At 36.0% G+C, this 13,429-nt stretch overlaps 1 protein-coding gene across 2 annotated transcripts in view; it reads right to left on the reverse strand.

Moving 5' to 3' along the window:
- The window catches only part of LOC136825955 (uncharacterized), a 137,053-nt gene that overhangs the window by 14,925 nt on the left and 108,699 nt on the right, over positions 1 to 13,429 (reverse strand). The gene's annotated exons all lie outside the window — the stretch shown is intronic.

Here is a 13,429-nt window from a genome sequence, read left to right on the forward strand (position 1 = left end):
TGGCTGGTAGTAGCAACATTATTTTTTGTTCTTTTTATTGTTCGCAAATATCACTAATGTATCAAATTATTATGATAACTAAGAAAACGAGAAGACAGTTTGTGCAAAAATAGGTTGCTGTTGTCATTCAGTAAAGACGTGACGTCCAGCAATGCCAGAAAGGAACGAAACAACTTAGTATGAAAACTCGAACGACAAGGAAACAAGTCCATCCATCACCTGAGGATACAGAGACCTTTGTCAGTGATGACTATCGATGTGAAATGGAAATCTTTCATTCCTCGTATTAAGCAAAACTTAAAAGCTAAAGTTTCCTCTCACTGGCTGGTAGTAACAACATTTTTTGGTCTTTCTTATTGTTTGCAAATATCACTAATGTATCACATTACTATGATAACTAAGAAAACGAGAAGACAGTCTGTGCAAAAATAGGTCGCTGTTGTCATTCAGTAAAGATGCCAGAAAGGAACTAAACAACTTAGTATGAAAACTCGAACGACAAGGAAACAAGTCCATCCATCACCTGAGGATATAGAGACCTTTGTCAGTGATGATCTCAAGTTACGGAATGCCAATGAAACTCGTGAATTTCCTGAAAGCTATTTCAACAACAGTGAGGAGCAACAGTGGTCAAATTATTATTATTATTATTATTATTATTATTATTATTATTATTCAGAAGATGAACCCTATTCATATGGAACAAGCCCACACGGGCCATAGACTTGAAATTCAAGCTTCCAAAGAATGTGGAGTTCATTTGGACGAAGTAAAGGAAGGTAACGGGAAATACAGAAAGAAGAGATGAGGTATAAGAAAAATAGATTAACATATTAAATAAATAGATAAAAATGTAAGTAAATCATTAAAATAGGAGGAGAACTGTTTTAGGGTAGAAATGAGTTGCATCTTCGCTTAAACATTTTAAAGGTACTTCTTAAGCTTTGCGATCTGAAAACAAGTGATATGGGGGGCGGGGTGTGACGGTTGTGTTCGAGTATGTTACAGGCATCGAGAAGTTATTAACAATTATTATTGCCAATTATATAACGAGGGACGAAACTTGATAACATAGAACGTAACTGAAAAGCATGGGGGAAAATTTGAATACAAAATAAAAATAAATAAACAAAGAGAGGAATTATGAAATGAAGATTGTACCCTGAAAACGAGAATCATTGTTGTAAACTAGTATTTTAGTTATAAAACAATGAATAAAACTAAAAAAAATATCGTAGTTAGAAAAGAAAGACAACAGTTAAAAAAAGAACTGTATTAGGAAAAGATCAATATATTATAGTATAATTCCAGATCTAAACGATAATACACATCTGCTTCGAAGAGAATCAGGGAGCACTTTTTACCAATTCTAAAAACGTGAAAGTTCTTCTCACCATCTCGTTGAAGGCATCGGTTTCTGTAGAAATGAGTCCAGAGAGTAAGAGCATGGAAGGCATCGTGATAAGGAGTATCCAGTTGAACTGTCCCTCTTCGAGATAGGAATCGATCAGGAAGTAGAGCAAGTAAGTGGTTCCTATCGTTATCATGACGTTTGTCAACAAGAGAGGAAAACCGAAGTAGTCCATCATCAAGCTGATTATTTTCTCCACGTCGATGATTCGTTTTTCTAGGTCAGTGACACGCTTGTGTGTGATGCTCATTTGTCTTTTCGCTAGGGTGTTGGGTCTAGCTTCGAGATGTAGAGTTCTGTTGAAAGGTGACGTTACTATGATTCGAGTTCTACTCTTCTTTTTCCTTCTAAGGAGACACTTCTCTCGCGACTTAAGTTCTTCTGTCATCAACTCCTTGACCGTTGAACTGAGATGAACTCTCATATCCTTTGTTAATATGATAAAGCACACATTGATCACTAGTCCTGAAGTTCCGTTACTAGTCCAGACGAATATACTGGTTATTTTTGTCCAGAATGCAGCTGGGCTGACTTCTTCTGATGAACTTTGCTCAAGGTTAACTAAACCTTGAAAGCCAACAGCAAAGCTGAACCATAGCCCTACACCTAATAAGAGTCTTTTCATACTGGAACGATCGTTGGTGCTTGGTTTCCTGAGTCCCAGAGACTGAACCTTATGGAACAGTGTCTGGAGCAGGTAACAGCGCACGAGGGTGTAAATCTCATGAGCAGCAATAAAGACGACGGAGAAAAGAGTCCAACATCTGTCTGTTACTCTGGTAACTGGATTATCCGGATTTCTTAAAAGGGGCAGAAAGAGAAACGCTGCTGATAAGGAGATGAGCAGAATCGTCTTGACTACAGAGTAGGCTACCCACTTCCAACTCAGACGAGGCCTTCCGTCAAGGGTCTTTGAAGTTTGGTAGGGAAAGACTGCGAAGAACTTCATTAACCAGAACAGGATCTCTCTGACGCCCATTACCGTCGATTTCTACCGCTTAAAGTGACCCTTGATGAAGTTAAACTTTGCAGTTGGCAAAGGAAAGCGTGTTTTTTTTTGGGAAGAGTACACAACAGTGAAGTGTGTGAAGGCAGGACACTATACCGTTCTTTTCCAAGATTTCGTCTAAATCACCGTAACATACTTTATAGTTCTTTTCCAGATCGGTTGACCATACAGAAATACCATAAGGAAAGAATTTCACATAACAGATAAATATAAGTCGTCTTTTCTTAGTTCACTTATAAATAGATAGTTACTTGTTTTATAATTATATGCCAATGCAAATTGTTTGGAAACCTTTAGCCCACATTTATGATAAATCTCGGTTATTTGCTGAATGTCTTGCAGGTGATATATTTCACATTCAAAACGAAGTGCTCATTCATTAATACATAGTAATCGAGGGCCTAGATTCAGTTTCCGAAGAAAAAACTTTGAATTATTCCAGTTAGTTAATGTGTTCCATTTGGTGTTCCTTATTCCAAGAGAAGCAGCCAGCAATTTTCAAGTAGTCTTCCAGTAACTGATCGTCCTAATCTAAAAGCGCAGCGATGAAGAACTGACTTCCACTGGTGCCAGAGGGGAACTACCCAGCCTCTTCTGATAAACTAAGTGGGTAAAGGAGGTGATAAAGTAACTTACATTTAGATCGAGTGTTTGCTAATTAACTTAAATTTTCGCACTTTAGAATGAAGTGCTTGGATTAAGTAAATATTGCAAGGGACGAAGGTAAGAGCGATAAATATTCTTGTAAATGCGTATTTGATTAAACAGTAATCTTAATGCAATCAGTGTTTTATGACTATCAATGTGAAATGGAAATCTTTCATTCCTCGTATTAAGCAAAAATTACAGGCTAAAGTTTCGTCTTATTGGTTGGTAGTAACAACATTTTTTGGTCTTTTTTATTGTTTGCAAATATCACTAATGTATCAAATTATTATGATAACTAAGAAAACGAGAAGACAGTCTGTGCAAAAATAGGTCGCTGTTGTCATTCAGCAAAGACGTGACGTCCAGCAATGCCAGAAAGGAACGAAACAACTTGGTATGAAAACTCGAACGACAAGGAAACAAGTCCATCCATCACCTGAGGATACAGAGACCTTTGTCAGTGATGATCTCAAGTTATGGAATGCCAATGAAACTCGTGAATTTCCTGAAAGCTATTTCAACAACAGTGAGGAGCAACAGTGGTCAAATTATTATTATTATTATTATTATTATTATTATTATTATTATTATTATTATTATTATTATTATTATTATTATTCAGAAGATGAACCCTATTCATGTGGAACAAGCCAACACGGGCCATAGACTTGAAATTTAAGCTTCCAAAACATGTGGTGTTCATTTGGATGAAGTAACGGGGGGTAACGGGAAATACAGAAAGAAGAGATGAGATATTAGAAAAATAGATTAACAATTATTAAATAAATAGATACAAATGTAAGTAAATCATTAAAATAGGAGGAGAACTGTTTTAGGGTAGTAATGCGTTGCATGTTCGCTTGAACATTTTGAAGGTACTTCTTAAGTTTTGCGATCTGAAAACAAGTGATATGGGGGTGGGGGCGGGGGTGATGGCTGTGTTCGAGTATGTTACAGGCATCGAGAAGTTATTAATAATTATTATTGCTAATAATGTAACGAGAAAAGAAGCTAGATAACGTAGAACGTAACTCAAAAGCAAGGGGGGAAATTTGAATACAAAATAAAAATATGGGAAACAAAGAGAGGAATTATGAATAAAGATTATACCCTAAAAACGAGAATCATTGTTGTAAACTAGTATTTTAGTTATAAAACAGTGAATAAAATTGAAAAAAATATCGTAGTTAGAAAACAAAGACAACAGTTAAAAGAAGAACTGTATTAGGAAAAGATCAATAGATTACAGTAGGACCACAAGGTTTATAGTTTCAAAAAGTACAGCAGTTAGAAAATGGGGTCAGTGATGACCTCTTTCATATTTCTAATTCCAGATCTAAATGATAATACACATCTGCTTCGAAGAGAGTCAGGGAGCACTTTTTACAAGGTCTAGTCTACAAACGTGAAAGTTCTTCTCACCATCTCGTTGAAGGCATCCGTTTCTGCAGAAATGAGTCCAGAGAGTAAGAGCATGGAAGGCATCGTGATAGGAAGTATCCAGTTGAACTGTCCCTCCTCGAGATAGGAATCGATCAGGAAGTAGAGCAAGTAAGTGGTTCCTGTTGTCATCATGACGTTTGTCAACAAGAGAGGAAAACCGAAGTAGTCCATCATCAAGCTGATTATTTTCTCCACGTCAATTATTTGTTTTTCTAGGTCAGTGACACGCTTGTCTGTGATGCTCATTTGTCTTTTCGGTAGGGTGTTGGGTCTAGCTTCTGGATATACAGTTCTGCCTAAAGGTGACATTAATTTGATTCGAGCGTTCTTTTTTCTTTTCAGAAGACACTTTGCTCGCGACTTATGTTCTTCTTTCATTAATTCCTTGACCGTTGCACTGAGATGAACCCTCATATCCTTTGTTAATATGGTAAAAGACACAGTGATGACTAGTCCTGAAGTTCCGTTACTAAGCCAGACGAATATACTGGTTATTTTTGTCCAGAACGAAGCTGGGCTGACTTCTTCTGAAGAACTTTGCTCAAGATTAATACAGCCGTGCAACTCAACAGCTAAGCTGAACCATAGCCCCACACCTAATAAGATTCTTTTCAAACTGGAATGATCGTTTCTGCTTGGTTTCCTGAGTCCCAGAGACTGAACCTTATGGAACAGTGTCTGGAGCAGGTAACAGCGCACGAGGGTGTAAATCTCATGAGCAGCAACAAAGATGACGGAGAAAAGAGCCCAACATCTGTCTGTTACTCTGGTAACTGGATTATCCGGATTTCTTAAAAGGGGCAGAAAGAGAAACGCTGCTGATGAGGAGATGACCAGAACCGTCTTGACTACAGAGTAGGCTACCAACTTCCAACTCAGACGAGGCCTTCCGTCAGGGGTCTTTGAAGTTTGATAAGGAAAGACAGCGAAGAACTTCATTAACCAGAACAGAATCTCTCTGACGCCCATTTCCGTCGATTTCTACAGCTTTAAGTGATACTCGAAGAAATTAAACTTTGCAGTTGGCGAAGGAAAGCGTGCTCTTTTTGGTAAGAGTACACAGCAGTGAAGTATCTGAAGGCCTGACGCTATACCATTCTTTTCCAAGATTTCGTCTTAAGCACCGTAACTTACTCTATTGTTCTTTTCCAGATAGTTTGACGTACAGAAATACCATAAATAATGAATTTCACCTAATAGGTAAATATAATTTCTCTTTTCTTAGTTCACTTCTAAATAGGTATTAACTTGTTTTATAATTATGTGCCAATGAAAATTGCTTGGAAACCGTTAGCCCACATTTATGGTAAATCTCGGTTATTTGCTGAATGACTTGCAGGTGATATATTTCACATTCAAAATGAAATGCTCATTCCTTAATACATAGAAATCGAGTGTCTAGAGTCAGTTTTCCGAGAAAAAACTTTGAATTATGCCATTTAGTTAGTCTATTCCATATGATGTTCCTTATTCCAAGAGAAGTAGCCAGCAATCTTCAAGTCGTTTTCCAGTAACTGATCGTCCTGATTTTCTAAAAGTGCAGTGATGAAGAACTGACTTCCACTGTTGCCGAAGGGAAACTACCCAGCCTCTCCTGATAAACTAAGTAGGTAAAGGAGGCGATAAAGTGACCTGCATTTAAATCAAGTGTTTATTAATTGACTTCCATTTTCGCACTTTAGAATGAAGTGCTTGGATTAAGTCATTATTGCAAGGGTTAAAGTAAAAACGATTGATATGCAAGGTAAAGGTATATTTGGTTTTACTGGCCAGTGCTGCTATTTAAATGCAATAAGTCTTTTGTATAATTTTAGTGGGAAATATAAATATTTAATTTCTCGTATTAAGCGAAACTTTAAAGCCAATGTTTCTTGTTACTAGCTGGTAGAAAAAATATTGTTTTCTTTGTTATTATAATTTGGAAATATCACTAATGTATCAAACAATTATAATAACTTAGAAAACGAGGAGACAGTCTGTACAAAAATAGGTCGCTGTTGTCATTCAGTACTCCACTGATTTTCTAAAAAAATCACAGAGCAAAGACGCGACGTCCAGCGATGCCAGAAAGGAACTAAACAACTTAATACGAAAACTCGAATGACAAGGAAACAAGTCCATCCATCACCTGAGGTTACAGAGACCTTTGTCAGTGATGATCTCAAGTTATGGAATGCCAATGAAACTCGTGAATTTCCTGAAAACTATTTCAGCAACAGTGAGAAGTAAATGTGGTCAAATTATTATTATCATTATGATTAAAAATTATAGCTGTTTCCACGGCATTTAATTTATACAGTGTCGCCTCTATTCTTCTTATTATCTTTTTTTTCCTCAGCCTGTAGCTGATATAACCTGATCTACCAGCTACAGGTTGAGGAAAAAAAGATGATAAGAAGAATAGAGGAGACTGTATAAATTCAATGCCGTGGAAATAGCCATAATTTTTAATAAAACTGCCCTCAGAGAAGGTCTTCTCTCTTATCATTATTATTATTATTATTATTATTATTATTATTATTATTATTATTATTATTATTATTATTATTATTATTATTCAGAAGATGAACCCTATTCATATGAAAGAAGCCCACAGTGGCCAGAGACTTGAAATTTAAGCTTCCAAAGAATGTGGTGTTCATTTGGACGAAGCAACAGAAGGTAATAGGAAATACAGAAATAAGAGATGAGTTACCAGAAAAATAGATTAGCAATTATTAAACAAACAGATAAAAATGTAAGCAAATGTTTATAATACGAGATTTGTGTCAGGGTATAAATACGATGCATCTTCGGTTGGACTTTTGTTGAAGTTTTGAAGGTACTTCTTAAGCTTTGTGATGTATGTTACAGGCATCGAGTTATTAACATTTGTTATTGCTAGTTACATAACGAGAACTGGGTTTCGAAAACAGGGAACGCAGGCAGAAAACAAGGGACGAAACGAGAGAGAAAAGAACGTGACTGAAAAGCAAGGGTTGGGGAAATTAGAATACAAAATGAGTATATAGGGAACAAAGAGAGTAGTTATGAAACTAAGATTATACCTAAAAAACGAGAATCATTGTTTTAAACTAGTATTTTTATTATTAAACAAGGAATGAAATAAAAAAAATATCGTAGTTAGAAGAGAAAGATAGTAGTTAAAAAAAGAACTGTATTAGGAAAAGCTCAATAGATTATAGTTAGACCACAAGGTTTACAGCTAGAAAAAGTATTGCACTTGGAAAATGGGGTCAATAATGACCTCTTTCAGATTTGTAATTCCAGATCTAAATGATAATAATGCACCTCTGCTTCAAAGAGAATTAGGGAGCACTTTTTCAAAGTCTACAGGCTTGAACATTCATCTCACCATCTCGTTGAAGGCATCCGTTTCTGTAGAAATGAGTCCAGAGTGTAAGAACATGGAAGGCATCGTGATAAGAAGTATCCAGCTGAATTGTCCCTCTTCGAGATAGGAGTCGATCATAAAGTAGAGCAAGTACGTGGTTCCTGTTGTCATCATGACGTTTGTCAACAAGAGAGGAAAGCCGAAGTAGTCCATCATCAAGCTGATTATTTTCTCCACGTCGATTATTTGTTCTTCTAGATCTATGATACGTTTGTGTGTGATGTTCATTTGTCTTTTTACTAGGCTGTTGGGATGAAGAGTTCGGCCTGAAGGTGACGTTACTGTAATTCGAGTTTTCCTCTTTTTTTTCCTTATTAGAAGACAATTCTCTCGCGACGGAAGTTCTTCTGTCATTAATTCCTTAACTGTCGCATTTAGGTGAACCCTCATATCCTTTGTTAACATGATAAAAGACGCAGTAATGATTAATCCGGATAAATCGTTGATAAACCAGACGAAGACACCAGCTATCTTGGTCCAGACCTCCACTGGGCTGACCTCTTCTGATGAACTTTGCCCAAGGTTCATAAAATTATGGAGACCAACAACATAGGCAACCCATATCCCCAGAACGACCAAAATCCTTTTCATACTGGAACGATCGTTGCTGCTTGGTTTCCTGAGTCCCAGAGTCTGAACCTTGTGGAACAGTGTCTGGAGCAGGTAACAGCGCACGAGGGTGTAAGTCTCATGAGCAGCAATAAAGATTACGGAGAAAAGAGCCCAACATCTGTCTGTTACTCTGCTAACTGGATTGTCCGGCTTTCTGAAAAGGGGCAGAAAGAGAAATGCCACTGATAAGGAGATGACCAGAATCGTCTTGACTACAGAGTAAGCTACCCACTTCCAAGTCAGACGAGGTCTTCCGTCAGGGGTCTTCGAAGTGTGGTAAGGAAAGGCCACGAAAATCTTCATCAGCCAGAACAGAATCTTTATGAATTCCATTTTCACCTTTTTATATTTGTTTATATAAGACTTTTGGGCAACAGACATTCACAACAGTGAGGTGGCTGAGGAAAAGACACTATATCATTATTCTTTTCCAATAGGTCTCCACAACCACAATTTCTTACTTTCAATGTTTTCTTGAGTTCATCCAGCCATACAGATTAATAATCTAGATTTTTAATTTCAAATGATCAATAGCTACAACCTGTCTTGACTTAGTTAAACTATAAATATATATTCATGTTTTACACTTGCATACCAATGCTAAATTGCCTAAAAAGTTTTGCCTCACATTCATGGCAAATCTGGGTGGTAGATTTCTGTCTGCAGTTTATTTGCTGAATTACGCTTAGGTGAATTATATTTCACACTTAAAGGTAAATTTGAATGACAGTCGCTTGTCAAAGTTTACGTACTATAACACATATTTGGTCGGGTCAGTTATTTCTTTTGTGGCACATTTTGTATAGAAGTCAATTTCATTTTCTCATGATATCTCTTCAAATTTCCTCACATTAAGTTAATCTTTCAGGTTCAAAATACAACGAAACTTTAAACTTTATAATCCACGTCTCAACTGGAACTTTATTTGCATTTTCGTATCACTTTTTAATGAAATACAAAAACCGAAATGTTCATTCCTTGATAAAAAAGACTAAACGTGAATAGACTCACTTTCTAGAGTAAAAAAAAAAAACTGGAACTATACACTTTGGACTATTTCTTCCATACGATGACCTTTCCGTCGCACAAGATATTCCAAGAGAAGTAACCAACGATTTTCAACTCGTCTTCCAGTAACTGATCCTCCTGATCTTCTAAAAGTGCAGCCATAAAGAATCGAAGTCCACTGAAGCCTGAGGGTAAGTACTCAGCTTCTCCTGATAAAATCGTTCGGTAAAGGAGGCGATGAAGTGACCTGCATTTAAGTCGAGTGTTTGTTAATTGACTTGTTTTCGCACTTTAAAATAGCGTGCTTGGATTAGGTAATCACTGCGGGAAGGCGAAGGTAAAAGCTATAAGTATTTTAGGTAAAGGAACATTCGGTTTTATTGGGTAATGTGACCATCTTAATGCAAAAAGTTTTATATGACTTTCAATGTGAAATACAAATCTTTCATTTCTCGTATTATGCAAAGCTGAAAGCTAGTGTCTTCTATTTTTAGTCAATATAAACAATAATTTTTATCGTTTCATAGTTTGCAAATACTACTAATATACGAAATTATTATGATACCCAATAAAACGGGGAGACTATCGTTTCCTGAGTTTTTATAATTTGCAAATACCACTTATTTGTGAAATTATTGTGATACCCAATAAACGAGAGGACCGTCTCTTCCTGCTTTTTTATAATTTGAAAATGCCACTTATATATGAAATTATTATGATAACCAAGAAAACGAGAAGACTTTGCGAAAAATAGCCCTGCCATTCAGTACTCAATCACTTTTCTCACAAAACCATAATTTTCTCACAAAACCAGGCAACAAAGACGCGACATCAATTGATGCTACAGAAACCGAACAAGTTCGTATGAGAATCGAATGGCAGGGAAATAAGTCAAGGCAGTGCGGGTAAATGACCTTCAAGGCCAGTGTTTATCGACAGGGATCAGTTTCCAATCTCAAAAATGATGAGCAGGGACTTTCGTGATGATTTTACCAGGTGATGATAAGAGTTTCCAAGCGATCGATAAGGAGAGACGAGAATGGAAATAAATAGATTGGAAATATGTGTATTAGAATGTGTTTCAGCTGTAATTCTTATAGTACTGTGTTTTCTTTTAACTGCTTAATTTTTTATGCTATTATATCCAAAGCGAATTCTCTACTCTTGCATATCATACTATGCCTTTTTCCAAGTCCACTATAATATTTTCTCTTGGTAATTATCTCTTTTGTTTTCAGGCTGAAGGGAGAAATAAAGTGGTGCATTATCTAGCAGAGATTTAATGGAAAAAAATAAGAAATGAGAAATGGTTCCTAGGCTAAGAGAACATAATAGAATATTGAATGGTTGGCAGAAACAGGATCAGGAAAAGAATTTCAAGGAAGGTTAGAAGGCATTACTGAACATTTCTCATTACCACGTGGTAAGTATAAGGTGAGGTGGGCTGACGGGTGTGACGAGGCTACCTGATATAAAGGGGATTAGAGGCATATTTTTTTATAGTTATTAAATCTAAAATGAATTTCCATTTCATGATTACAGCCTTGATTAAAGTTAAATTGATACCAAGAAATTACAAGATATTACCAAAGAAATTTGAAATACAAATGTTTTACATATTTTTATACAGCAGAAATGTTTTTTTTTGTTAAATTGGTGTATTTTCATGGTGTTATTTAATCTAAAAGGAATTTAAATTTCACGATTATAGCCGTGATTAAAGTTAAATCATTAACAGGGAATTATAAGGTATTATCTAATAGATTTGAGATACAGGTGTTGTACATTATTCTATTCAACAGAAATGTTTTGGTTAAATTAGCATAAAAGTTGACTGAGACTTTTAAGTTTCCATGAGGTTGTATTTTAGTTTTATGATATGATTTGCATTTATTAACGTGTGTAATGATGAGATTTAAACTGTTTTAATACTGATTAACATAAATATCAGATTTATAAAATGTCAACTTTCGTCATTAAAACTTTAGTTTGATGACCCACGTAAAATAACGCGTTTAGTTTCCGTAGAAATGAAGCTGAGTTCATACAAAGTGTTGTTTTCTGAGGAGTCTGATTAACAAATAATGTCTTACTTTTTTATGGTGTAAATAGGAATACAATCGAATAAGTTACCAAAAGTTTAAATATAAAACTCTACGGTAGTAACTTGTCATATTTCATTACTGAATCTACGACCATTTTCTTTAAAACCTTAAGGGCTGACTCCTATAATTAATTCGAATTTTGCGAGTTCTATCAATCATAACAAGTTTCATTATTAATATTTAGCCAGGCCATAGAATTGAATCATAGATTCAACTATTTTAGAATAACCATATTTTAAGATGTTATTGAAGGTTTATTGCAAACAGGCAATAACTGAAATCGTTTTTAAAATAGATGAAGTATATATATATATATATATATATATATATATATATATATATATATATATATATATATATATATATATATATATATATATATATATACTTTACAGTAATATAGCTAAAATTATTGGAACAGGTCCTGTGGAACATAAGCAAATAATAACCAGTGAACAATATCAGCTAAAACTCTTTACGGGCATTAGTAATTACAAAAGGAAAAATTCAAGAGAGAGAGAGAGAGAGAGAGAGAGAGAGAGAGAGAGAGAGAGAGAGAGAGAGAGGGAGAGAGAGAGAGCCTGGAATAGTTCAAGCCTTCTCATATAAAGAAAGAAAAAGAGAGAGAGAACCTGGAAAAATTCCCTTACGCACACACAAACGCAAGAAAGAGAGAGAGAGAGAGAGAGAGAGAGAGAGAGAGAGAGAGAGAGAGAGAGAGAGAGAGAGAGAGAGAGAGAGCCTGGAATAGTTCAAACCTGCTCATATAAAGAGAGAGAAAGAGAGAGAGAACCTGGAAAAATTCCCTTACGCACACACAAACGCAAGAGAGAGAGAGAGAGAGAGAGAGAGAGAGAGAGAGAGAGCCTGGAAAAGTTTCCATACACACAAACACATTCCCACCCACACACACACATACAGAGAGAGAGAGAGAGAGAGAGAGAGAGAGAGAGAGAGAGAGAGAGGTAAGTTTGCAACAGCTCCCAGCCTTCTTCACCCTCTCTCCTTCACCCCCCCACAACACTCAAGATCGAAACAACTCCGTTACTCTCTCTCTCTCTTTCTCTCTCACACACACACACCCACACACGCATAAACACAAACACAAACACACACACACACACAACCACACGCGCACAAACCTGGAGGGAAGAGGTTCCTCACTCAGTTCTGTCCTGGAATGTAAACCTTGCTTTGTTTACCTGCATGATTGTTGTCTGTTGTGGTTGCTGATGTTGTTTTTGTTGCTGTTTTTATGTTGTTGCTCCCCTGGTTGTTTATTCTGGTCTTTCCAAGCGTCTATGTGACTATGGTCACGTTTGGGACACTGCCTAATTAGGCAATTAGCAGGATTCGCACGTGGATTTAAGCTCATGTAAACATTATTCCTGCGCGGCTCATTATTGCTTAGATGTCAACATTACCTCAATAATGAATAAATAAGGAAGAAAAATAAATAAATAAATAAATAAGTTAGGGGTTCCTTTCGTCTTCATAGTGTGTAAGGATGCCATCTGTAATTAACTGATAAATTATTGATTGTTTCTCAAAATAAAGACATTGGAATGGTGACTCCATGTCCCAAACCTGATTAAGACAAGGGAAAAATCGAGTGTCAATGTGAGTGAAAACAATAATGATAATTTTAATGTTATCTAAACTTTGTAAAAGGGCATTTTGGTATTTAAATGACCTAAAAGTCATACTTATTGACCTAAGAGCATTTTTATTCCCTCTCGAAGCACTGGTCTCTTTAGGTTGCAGTTCAATTTGATTAGTTTTTAAGACCATACCACATT

This window comes from Macrobrachium rosenbergii, chromosome 40, assembly GCF_040412425.1.
Source record: "Macrobrachium rosenbergii isolate ZJJX-2024 chromosome 40, ASM4041242v1, whole genome shotgun sequence".
NCBI classification, from domain to species: domain Eukaryota; kingdom Metazoa; phylum Arthropoda; class Malacostraca; order Decapoda; family Palaemonidae; genus Macrobrachium; species Macrobrachium rosenbergii.